Source organism: Camelina sativa, chromosome 4, assembly GCF_030686135.1.
Source record: "Camelina sativa cultivar CO46 ecotype springtype chromosome 4, ASM3068613v1".
NCBI lineage: Eukaryota > Viridiplantae > Streptophyta > Magnoliopsida > Brassicales > Brassicaceae > Camelina > Camelina sativa.
The window spans coordinates 8,121,102-8,132,393 of NC_141883.1; the positions used below are offsets into that span (position 1 = coordinate 8,121,102).

The 11,292-nt window shown below is 39.1% G+C and overlaps 1 pseudogene; it reads right to left on the reverse strand.

The window, feature by feature from the left end:
- Nucleotides 1-6,499: 6,499 nt before the first annotated feature.
- LOC147945593 (secreted RxLR effector protein 161 pseudogene) lies at nucleotides 6,500-7,225 on the reverse strand (annotated as a pseudogene).
- Nucleotides 7,226-11,292: the final 4,067 nt, after the last annotated feature.

The window sequence follows — 11,292 nt, forward strand, 5'->3', positions numbered from 1 at the left end:
GAGGAGATTCCAATTGATGACTCAATGCCTGAGGAGAAACTGATGCTACTTGGAACAACCCGGCAGCCAGCTCGACCACCAACTCGAGCATGCACTCGACCGAGTGAGTTTGGTGACCCGATCGAGCAGGAGCAGATGGAGGAGTGGTTGGCACTTGAGAGTGAGGATCTACCTTGGTATGCTGATATAGTCAACTACAAGGTGTGTGAGGAAATCCCAGTGGACATGGACCATTACAAAAAGAAGAAACTCCTCAAGGACATAAATGGATACTATTGGGATGAACCTTATCTCTACAAAAAGGGGTCAGATGGGTTGTTTAGAAGATGCATAGCAGAAAGTGAAGTAGAAGGAGTGTTGGGACATTGTCATGGTTCTGCTTATGGAGGACATTTTGCAACTTTCAAGACAGCCCAGAAAGTCTTACAAGCTGGCCTATGGTGGCCTACTTTATTCAAGGATACTCACAAGTTCATTACAAAGTGTGATGCTTGCCAAAGAATGGGGAACATCACAAGGAGGAATGAGATGCCACAGAATCCAATCCTTGAAGTTGAGATATTTGATGTGTGGGGAATTGATTTCATGGGACCTTTTAACCCTCCTTCAAATGGGAATGTCTACATACTTGTGGCAGTGGACTATGTCTCAAAGTGGGTAGAAGCCATTGCTAGCCCCACTAATGACCACAAGGTAGTCCTTAAGCTCTTCAAATCAATAATCTTCCCAAGGTATGGAATTCCAAGGGCTGTGATAAGTGATGGAGGAACACACTTCATCAACAAAATCTTTGAAGGAATGCTAAAGAAGTATGGGGTTAAGCACAAAGTGTCTACAGCTTATCATCCCCAAACTAGTGGGCAAGTTGAAGTTTCCAATAAGCAGATCAAGGCCATTCTGTCAAGAATAGTGGGGGCAACAAGAAAGGATTGGTCTACTAAACTTGATGAAACACTTTGGACATATAGGACAGCTTTCAAAACACCAATAGGAAGAACCCCATTCCAGCTTGTGTATGGCAAGTCTTGCCACCTCCCAGTTGAAGTTGAGTACAAGGCTCTCTGGGCAATAAAACTCTTGAACTTGGATCTAGAAACAGCACAAGCCAAGAGAAGCCTTGATCTGCATGAGCTTGAGGAAATCAGATTGGAAGCTTATGAAAATTCCAAAATCTACAAGGAGAGAACCAAAGCCTTCCATGATAAGAAGATTCTTATCAAGGACCTAAAGGCTGGAGACCAGGCTTTGCTCTACAATTCAAGACTCAAGTTATTCCCTGGGAAGCTAAAAAGTAGATGGGGAGGCCCTTTTGAAGTCAAGGAGATCCTACCTTATGGAGCTGTAACACTTCTCAACAAGGATGGGAGTGAATTTACAGTCAATGGTCAGAGAGTTAAGAAGTATTTAGGGGAGAAGGAAACTCATGAGAAGTGCACAATGCTTCTCAAGGATGCTCCTCAATCATGAAAAGGCATCAAAGTCAAGCTTAGTGACTTTAAACAAGCTCACTAGGGAGGAAATCCCTAAGGTATCTCTGTACATATTGCCTTGGAATTTTAGTATTTTGATTTTTGCTTTCGTATTTTCATGGTTAGGCAAGCTAGGGAGTCTGAATAGAACAGGAAGGGACAGCTAACGGAGACTCGCGGTCCAGCTCGACCCCCCCACTCGGACATGCACTCGACCGAGTCACGGTCGATTGGCATTGTCGAGCTGCCCCAATCACCTTCCTCCAGTCACCAGCAGGACCCCAGCTACACCTTTGATAGTATGCAGGAGGATGTGGACAGCTTCTTCTCCAATCCTTGAGGTAACATTATCACCTTACCATTGTATATACCATAGCATTTCATATGTTGTGTTTTGTTTTAAGTCTTGAATCCTCAAGCAAATTTTTTTCACACAAGGGACTGTGTGATTTAAGTTTGGGGGAGGGTTTGAGATAGCATTTGATGTTGTGTTTTGTTTTCTTATTTCAAATTTTTAGCATAATCATGTTAGTATTTGCATAGCATCTAAGGCATAGAAAAACCCTAAAAATTTGAAAATTTTTGCAAAAATCTTTATAAAAAAAAGAATGTTCATGTAGTTTGCACTGCACATTAGGATCTTGTTTAGCATGTTTCATGTAGGATTGTATAGTACTTGCATTAGGGATCTATGATGAGTATTCCCTTATTAGCTTGTTTATTCACTAGACTAGGATCAATGCCCAAGTTAATAGTACTTTGATGCTAGTTGAGTGGTTAGAATAAGATTGAACCAAGCATTGAATTCCTACATTGCATTTGGTCTAAATTGAAGCATGTTGAGATTTGAAACCATTTCCTATTTATAAGAACCTAATATTGACTTTCAATTATCAATGTGTGCAATGCTTTAAACTCATGGATACCATATACATATTTGGATCATCTTCTTCCTTTTTACCACTCTTGTTGATCCAAGTAGCTGATTTCCTCATTAAGAATCAGTTCCCCTACCCCTAAACCAAACCTTCTTTCAAGCCATGTTTATTCTTGTGAGTGTGAGGCCTATTTTTGGGATTGAGCTTGGTAGAAAGTGTTAGGTTTGAACTGACAAGAGTAAAGCCTTGTGTAGTTCTAGTTTGCATTTTTCAAACTAGATAGGACTAGGTGGTTCACTTGTTCTATTGGGTTTGGGACTTGGCTATTATGAAAAAGAAAAGAGGAAAAAGAGAAAGAAAAGGTTAGAGTCTTTAGGAGGGGAATATGTTTAAGAAAATTTAAAGTCTAGTGAAAGAATGGGAAGAATAAGGTTGTTTAAAGATGGTTCTAGTTAAAGAAAAGAAAGAAAGAAAAGAGAAGTCTAGCAAAATGCTTATATGTCTTAAGAATAAGAAGAAAAGAGAACCATAGCAAATAAGTAAGAATCCCCCATTCCACTAGAAAGATCAAATAAGAAACCTCTCCTAAGACTTTAAAACCAAACGAGAAAAGGGTGAAAAAGAAGAAAAGAAGTTAAAGGGTAGCACTAGGACCAATTGGGTTTAGATTGATAGGATAAACACTTTGGGTGTCTTTGGGTAGACAAGGTTCTGTTCTTGTATGTGTCTAAGTGTTCTTACCTTTAGCATTCTTCTAAAGCTCAATCCATTTTTTTTTTTTTTTTTTTATGAGAGAACCTTGATATTGATAAGCCCTACTCTAAAAAGAGACCATCATTGTCTCTAAACCTTTTACTGCCAAGCCAAATGAGTTTAAGCATTGCATAGAATTGATTCATGTTCTTGATTAATGAATGTTAAAGGAAATGGTTGATTTGAATGCATGTGGATGTCTAAGGCTCAAATCAGTGAAGGTTGTGATATGCTTGTCTAAAGTCTTTAAGTATAGCTCATTCAACTTGCATCATAGTACTAGTAACTTGGACATTGATTCTAGATAGTCTATTTGCAAGCTTTAGGAGCTGAGATCCCACTTTCAAACCTCACCTACCTTCTTGTGTCTTGATTATTTGCTTGAGGGCAAGCAAAGACTAAGTTTGGGGGTGTTGATGTTCATATATTTTACCTTGTTTTCCCTTAGTTTATTCACAACTTTTGCATCTTTTGCTATCCATTTAGGCCATTATTGTGTAGCTTTAGGACTAATCATGCATTAGAGTTTAGTTGCATTGCATTTGCATCTTTTCATGCATAAACAGGTGATTTTGGAGCTTAAGGAGCACGGAAACAATCCTGAGGAGAAGTGAAGCAATCTTGAAGGGAAAGCAAGAGAGTTAAGGCTGAAGAACCAAGGTCCAGAGTCCAACTCGACCAAGCACTCGACCGAGTGGGTAGATAGACTCGACCGAGTAGGTAGATGGACTCGACCGAGTGGAGTGTGCACGAGAGAAGCCAGCTCGACCATGGACTCGACCGAGCACTGGTCGAGTTGACCGAGCCGTTGACTACTTTGACTTTTTCTATTTTTAGGGCTTCCACCTCCTCACCTATATAAGGCCTTGTACCTGCAGCCACCAAAGTGTCCAACTTTTTAGATATTCCCTAAACCTAGTTTTTACCTTTTTTTAGTTTTATTTCTTTTTCATTTTTATTTTTAAGATCTTGTACTTCCGTATGAAAGAAGACTAGATTCTTATATTTTGTTGGTTCTATAACTTTCAAGATATTGAGAATTTGAGTTTCATCCTTTCATCAATATTGAAGATCTTTGTTTAATCTTTCTAATAATGCAAGTTTCAATATTTTCTGGGTTTTTGATTTTGATCACCATGTATTGTTGTGAGTAGTTTCCTTAGGATCTTGAGGATGGGTTAGGATGGATTGATCTTGTGGTTTGTGTGACTTGGTCAAGCTTGATTGTTGAAGATCTCTTCTAGGGTAGATGATCTTAATGCTGATTCTATATCTGAGAGGGTAGAGTCTGATTTCAAGCTTCTTAGCATCACACCAATGTTTAGGAAGCATAGATAAGGCTAGATCTAGAGCTTACCATTAGGCTTGCTAAGAGATTAGAGGTCTTGTTTGGTTTGAGATGTATTGCTTAATGCCTGCTTGTGTAGATTCTTTACTGTGTGAGAACAAGTCTAGAATTGCATAGGTTTGATTGTTTCTTGACCATGAGAGTGGGAGAAACTTGTCTTAGATTAATATGTCTAGAGGTTAGCTCAAAGTTTGCTTGAGATTTGTTGACCAAATTAGATAACCACAATGATTAGTCCATCCCATGAATCCATCCTCAGGACCTTCTTTGTTTATTGAAATCTTAGTCTTAATCCTGTTGCTTGCTTGTTGTTTGATTGGATTTAGCATTACTCTGTTTTTATTGCATTGCTCTGTTTCTGCGTCTAGTCTAGCTCGACCACCCACTCGACCTACACTCGGTCGAGTGCTGCTCGAGTTCATCCCCAGAACTCTGTGTCTATGATTTGTGTTTGTCTTGTTTCATTCCTGTTTCATTCCAGTTGCATACATTTAGTTTTCAGTTCATTAATTATCTTGCATTAGTTCATTAGTAGTAGTCTCTGTTTCTGTTCTTGCTTTATCACTGTTTCAATCATTCAGTTTCATTTGCATTCTAGTTGTTAGTTCTTGTAGTTTATTTTCTGCATTTTACATTTTCTTCCTAGGATTGTTAGTGACAAACAATCTTTACATTTGTCTTAACTTAGATTCATATGCATATCTTAATTGTTCACAAACACTCATTTAGGATTGATACCTCTTGTACTGCAATAGCATAAGGGGAATTGAAACACCCATCCATCATTCCATTCATATCTCACCATTGCATACATCATCATTCACACCACAAAATAAAGATGTTCCAATGAACACATGAACGTTTGCTAGGAGGAAGAGGAGGAGGCTTACACTTGGTCTTCTTAGGTTGAGAGATTCCATGTTCGGTCTTTAGGACAAGTGGAGGGTCTGCTGAAAAAAGAACAGGAGCAGCGGAAGATTGTTCAGCAGCAGGAATGGATTTCTCAACACCAAGATTCGAAGAAGGTGGGTTGTCGTGGTCCATGATCAACGAGTGAAGAGATCTGAATGTGAGGAAGGTTTTAGGAGCGAAAAAAAGAGATGTGGACAACAAAAGAGACAAGGCGAAAGCGGGACAAAGAGAAACGAATTAGGTTTAGGACAATCTCCCAAATAAGTAGCCACCTGCGACACTTAACACACATGTGAGATTCGTTCATGGGCCCGAAAAGAGTTTCAGGTCAAACGACAAACTGGGCCCAAACACATAAACCAAAACCCACACAAAGGCAACAGTGCTTACACACATAGCATAATGAGATAAAAACACATTCTTTGATATCAATGTTTTACACAAAGCTGTGATGACAAGAAATGTGAAATCTCATCAAGAGCATCATCAGACAAAGTAAAATGTTTTTTTTTATTATAGTACATATACACATATATATAGATATGATAAATGTCTGACAAAATAACATATACAACAAACAAACAAAAAGATGAGGATACCACACCTGAGTCCTATGGCTGAGGTCAAACAGACAGATTCCCAAGTAAGAGTTGCACAGCTGCTGTGATTTTAGTAGATGAAAAAACTAGCAGCTGCTTAGCTCAAAGAGATGTAAAACATACTCAATGATCTCAACAGACTAGACTACACTCATCATACTCAACCGGAACAGATCCTCATGATGTGAAGCCAAATTTATGGCGAGGGGGGTTGATGGATTGATGTAATGAAAAAACAACATAGATACAGATATACACAAAGTTGTATGCTTTTTTTTTTAATTCAAGAAGAAGAGAAAAGAACATCAACCCCTTTCCTGCCGACTCATACACTTTTGAGTTGTTTTTTTTTTTTTTTTTTTTTTTTGCTTCATCCATCCTTTTTTGGAAACGTTGTACGGAGAGCATGATGAGCAGCTGTTTTTCTGAAAAGACTTGCCAAAACAGAGGTTTTAATTATACATAGATAAAAAGCAAAACAAAGAGCTGTGCAATCCTGTACCGGGAACCTACAACATGAGGCTCAAACATATAAACACATTAGTGATCACACAACCCAATTGAAGTTTGAAGATGTGTGAAGGTGTTCAAATCCAAAGGTTTGGTAAAGATATCAGCAAGTTGTTTATCTGAGGACACATGAGAGATCTTAATTACCTTGTTTTCAACCAGTTTACGGATAAAGTGATGCCTAATGTCTATGTGCTTAGTGCGAGAGTGTTGAACAGGGTTCTTAGATATATTAATTGCACTTTCATTATCACAGTAAACTAAGAGGGTTGAGGATACAATACCATAATCAAACAGCATTTGTTTCATCCACATGAGCTGAGTACAACAACTCCCCATGGCAATGTATTCAACCTCTGCAGTAGACATAGTCACACAACTTTGCTTCTTGTTGTGCCAGGCGATAAGATTATTCCCAAGGAAGAAACAACCTCCATATGTTCTTCGTCGATCATCAAGACTTCCTGCCCAATCAGAATCACAGAAACCTGCAAGATTCAAGTTAGTTTGCTTAGAGTAAAACAGACCTCGATCAGCTGTTCCCTTGACATATTTGATGATCCTTTTGACAGCATGCAGATGAGACATCCCTGGATCAGCCTGATACCGAGCACATACACCAACACTGAAGAACAAATCGGGCCGAGTAGCAGTGAGATAGAGAAAACTGCCAATCATAGCTCTGTAGAGCTTTTCATCAACCTTTTGACCAATTGAGACCTTCGACAGCTTTGTTGTTGAGCTCATAGGGGTCATGGTTGACTTGCTCGTTTACATTCCGAATCTTTGAATTAAGCTCTTTGCATATGTTGACTGAGAGATGTGAATCCCACTATCACTTTGTTTGATTTGTAATCCCAGAAAGTAGTTCATCTCACCAACCATGCTCATCTCAAATTCCTTAGTCATTCCTATGACAAAGGTCTTCACAAGTTTTGGATTAGTGCTTCCAAACATAATATCATCCACATAGATCTGAACAATGAGGATATTTGAACCTTCTTCATAGATAAACAAAGTCTTGTCTACACTGCCTCTTTTAAACCCAGTTTCAAGAAGGAACACAGTGAGACGCTCATACCATGCTCGTGGTGCTTGCTTCAATCCATACAGAGCCTCCTTGAGTTTGTACACATGATTTGGAAATTTTGGGTCTTCAAAGCCCTTTGGCTGAGTGACATAAACTTCTTCTTGGATAATCCCATTTAGAAATGCACTCTTCACATCATTTGAAACATCTTAATGTTCAGAAGACAAGCCATCCCTAGAAGTAAACGAATGGATTCAAGACGTGCTACAGGAGCAAAGGTTTCATCAAAGTCAACTCCTTCAACTTGAGAGTAACCTTGAGCAACTAGTCTTGCTCGACTTCGTGTAACATTTCCATCCTCATCAATCTTGTTCTTGAAGATCCACTTAGTACCAACAACATTTACTTGCGGAGGTCTTGGAACAAGATCCCACACATCATGCCTAACGAACTGATTAATTTCTTCATGACATGCAGCAAACCAAAACTCATCTTCTAAGGCTGCAAAGATGTCAGATGGTTCCAGTGTTGAGACAAAGCAAGAATGTTGTAACATTTCTCGAAAGTTAATCTGAACTCCTCTTTTTTGTCTTTAACCTTCGAGGTTGCCAATCACATCCGATTCTGAGTGATTCTTAGGAACTTGCAAAGATGTTAACCTTGAGTCCACAGTTGGTCCTTGAGTAACCCTTGTTTCTTCTTCCTGATCCTTTTCAACTTTCTCTAGATCAAGAGTTGGCAGATCTTCATCATCCTGAGCTACAGGGAATTCTTGAGTAGGTGATCTATCATCAAATACAACATTAACAGATTCTTCAACTCTCTTGAGACGTTTGTTGTATACCCTGTAAGCCATACTATTTGTAGCATAACCCAGAAAAATACCTTCATCACTCCTTGAGTCAAACTTACCCAGGTGACCTTTATCATTCAAAATGTAACAGATACACCCAAACGTGTGGAAGTAGCACAGATTCGGAGTTTTCCCTTTCCAAATTTCGTAAGGAGTGGTGTTGGTGTTTGGTTTCACATAGACACGATTGATGATGTAACAAGCAGTGTTTATTGCTTCAGCCTAAAACCTTGGTGACACATTGTTGCCGTGAATCATGGCTCTTGCCATTTCTTGAAGAGTTATGTTCTTCCTTACAACAATCCCATTTTGTTGTGGTGTCCTTGGTGCAGATTATTGATGTCGTATCCCTTGAGAGTTGCAGAATTGCTCAAATTCTTCATTCTCGAACTCACCACCGTGGTCACTTCTGATTTGAACTATAGGTCCCTTTTCAGTCTGAAGTTGCAGAGCCAGTATCTTGAAGCTCTCAACAGCTTCTGATTTTTCTCTTAAAAATCTGACCCAAGTGAATCTAGAAAAATCATCAACAAGTACAAAGGTGTACCTTTTTCCATTCAAGCTCTCGGTTTGTACTGGCCCCATAAGATCTATGTGTATCAACTCCAGAATTCGTTTTGAACCAATATCAGCGACTTTCTTGTGTTGTACCCTTATTTGTTTTCCTTTACTGCAGGCATCGCAGACTGCATCAAATTTTCCATCAAGCTTTGGTATACCTCTGACAACGTTAGCCTTTATTATCTTGACTAAACTCTGAGTGTTGATGTGACCAAGCCGTCGATGCCATAGATCAAGTTTAGAGACTGTAGCGGATAGACACATCTCTGAATCTTTCCACATATAACAGTTGTTTCCTGAACGAATTCCAGCTAGAACTTTGTTTCTGTTTTCATCATATGCACCGCATTCCGTTTTTGTGAATGTGACTTTAAGTCCATCATCACATAACTGGCTTATGCTGATTAGATTTGCACGAAGTCTATCAACAAAATACACATTTGCTAGTTGAGGTTGGTTGGATCTGTCAATCACCCCTTTTCCTTTGATTTGACCTTTTCCTCCATCACCAAAAGTGACTTTTCCACCTAGATTAGGTGTAAATTTGTCTAATGTTGATTGATCTCCTATCATATGTCTTGAGCATCCACTATCAAAGTACCAAAAGTTGACTTCAGATGAGTCTGTAGATATGTAGGCTACATTGGCTTCTTCGTCATCCTCTCCAAGTTGTATCAAGCTTAGATTGCATCTTAAGCTCATATTCTCGGTTGTGTCTTCTCCAGAAACAGCAGTGAAAGCCTTTAGATTGCAACTTATGTAGATCTCATCATCTTCTTCATACATCTTCATTAGGTTGAAGTTTGATCTTTCTGTAAGTAGATCACTATACAAATCTTTCTTTGAGATCCACACAGAGCAGAACTTCCCTGGCTCCAAGTAACACTTATTGAGATTCCACAACAGATTGATCTTCTTCCTAAAACTGTAACAATTTTTTCTTTGATGATTGCCACCACAATGATCACACCCATAGGTTCTTCTCCTTATGACCCTCCTGTGATAGTCCTTCAACGGATGGTTCTGCCTTTCCTCTCATTTCTTTATCACCGAAATTTCTTTCTTTAAGTTAGTAGATATACCTGCTTCCTTTTCTAAGTGATTGGCACTCACGAAGTTCACAGGTTGAACTGTTATATCACTTGAGGTTCCAGTATTTCCTTGATACCCTAGACCTCTGTGTGTGGCATCTATTCTTCCCATGGACAAAATCTTGTCTAGATCCTTAGTCCCACTGTTCAACATCCTGATCTGCTTGTGTTTCTCATTCAACTCCTTTTCAAGTATTGTGACTCTTCCCTTTTCTTTGTAATACTCTTCTTGAAGGTTGCTCAGTTTCTGAAGAAGTCCTTCAGTTGTTTGATCATTAGCCTTGAGTGGAGTATGGTTAACCTTTTCCGTTGCATCTTCATAGGCTTTTTCAAGTTTAGATTCCAAAGTAAGCTTTTCTTGAATAAGCTTAAGCTTATCCTTGCTTAGCTGTACCCAACTGTCATACAAAATTCTATATTCCTCCTTAGGATTGATTTCTTCATCACTCTCTGAATCAGACTCAGCACCTATGTGAACATTATCTCCACTGAATGTAAAAGAAACAAAGTTGAGCAGTTCTTCCCCTTCCTCATCAGACTCAGAGTCACTGAAGCTCAACAAGGATTTCTCTTTTGACTTGGTTTTGTTAGGACATTCAAACTTTGTGTGTCCCATGCCTTTGCACTCAAGACACTTTAACTCATTCTGTTTGGTTACGGGACATTCAGGTTTGATATGACCCTACCCTCCACATTCATAGCACTGAATCTCCTTTTTCTTACCAGAGTAGTCAGCATCTGGTTTTGATGATCTACCACCTGGTTTGTCTCCTTCTGTATTACTCCAACGTTGTGTGTCTCTGTTGTTGTTTCTATCAACCCTTTTTAAAGCTTTACCAAAATTTCTGGCCAACAAGGACATGCTATCTTTGATTTCTTGAAACTGAACAGGTTTTTGATTTGCCAGAAACGCAACGCTTTTAGATGGTTTGACTTTGTCTTCATCAGCTTCCATTTCTTCAGATTTTAGTAACCCGACCAATTCAGCAAAAGTCATTGACTCAGTGTTCCCAGTTACCCTCATTACAGCCTTGTGAGCAGCAAATTTGGCTGGAAGACATCTCAACAGTTTCTTCACCAGTTTTTGATCCTTGTAGGTCTTTCCAAGAACTTCAGCTTCATTCGCTATGGCACTGAGCTTTGAGCTAAACTTCACTATTGTTTCATCTGGAGCCATCTTCAGACACTCATACTGAGTAGCTAACATATCAAGTCTCCTTCTCTTAACACTTGAAGTTCCTTCATGAGATTGTTGGAGAATATCCCAGGCTTGTTTTGCAGACTTGCA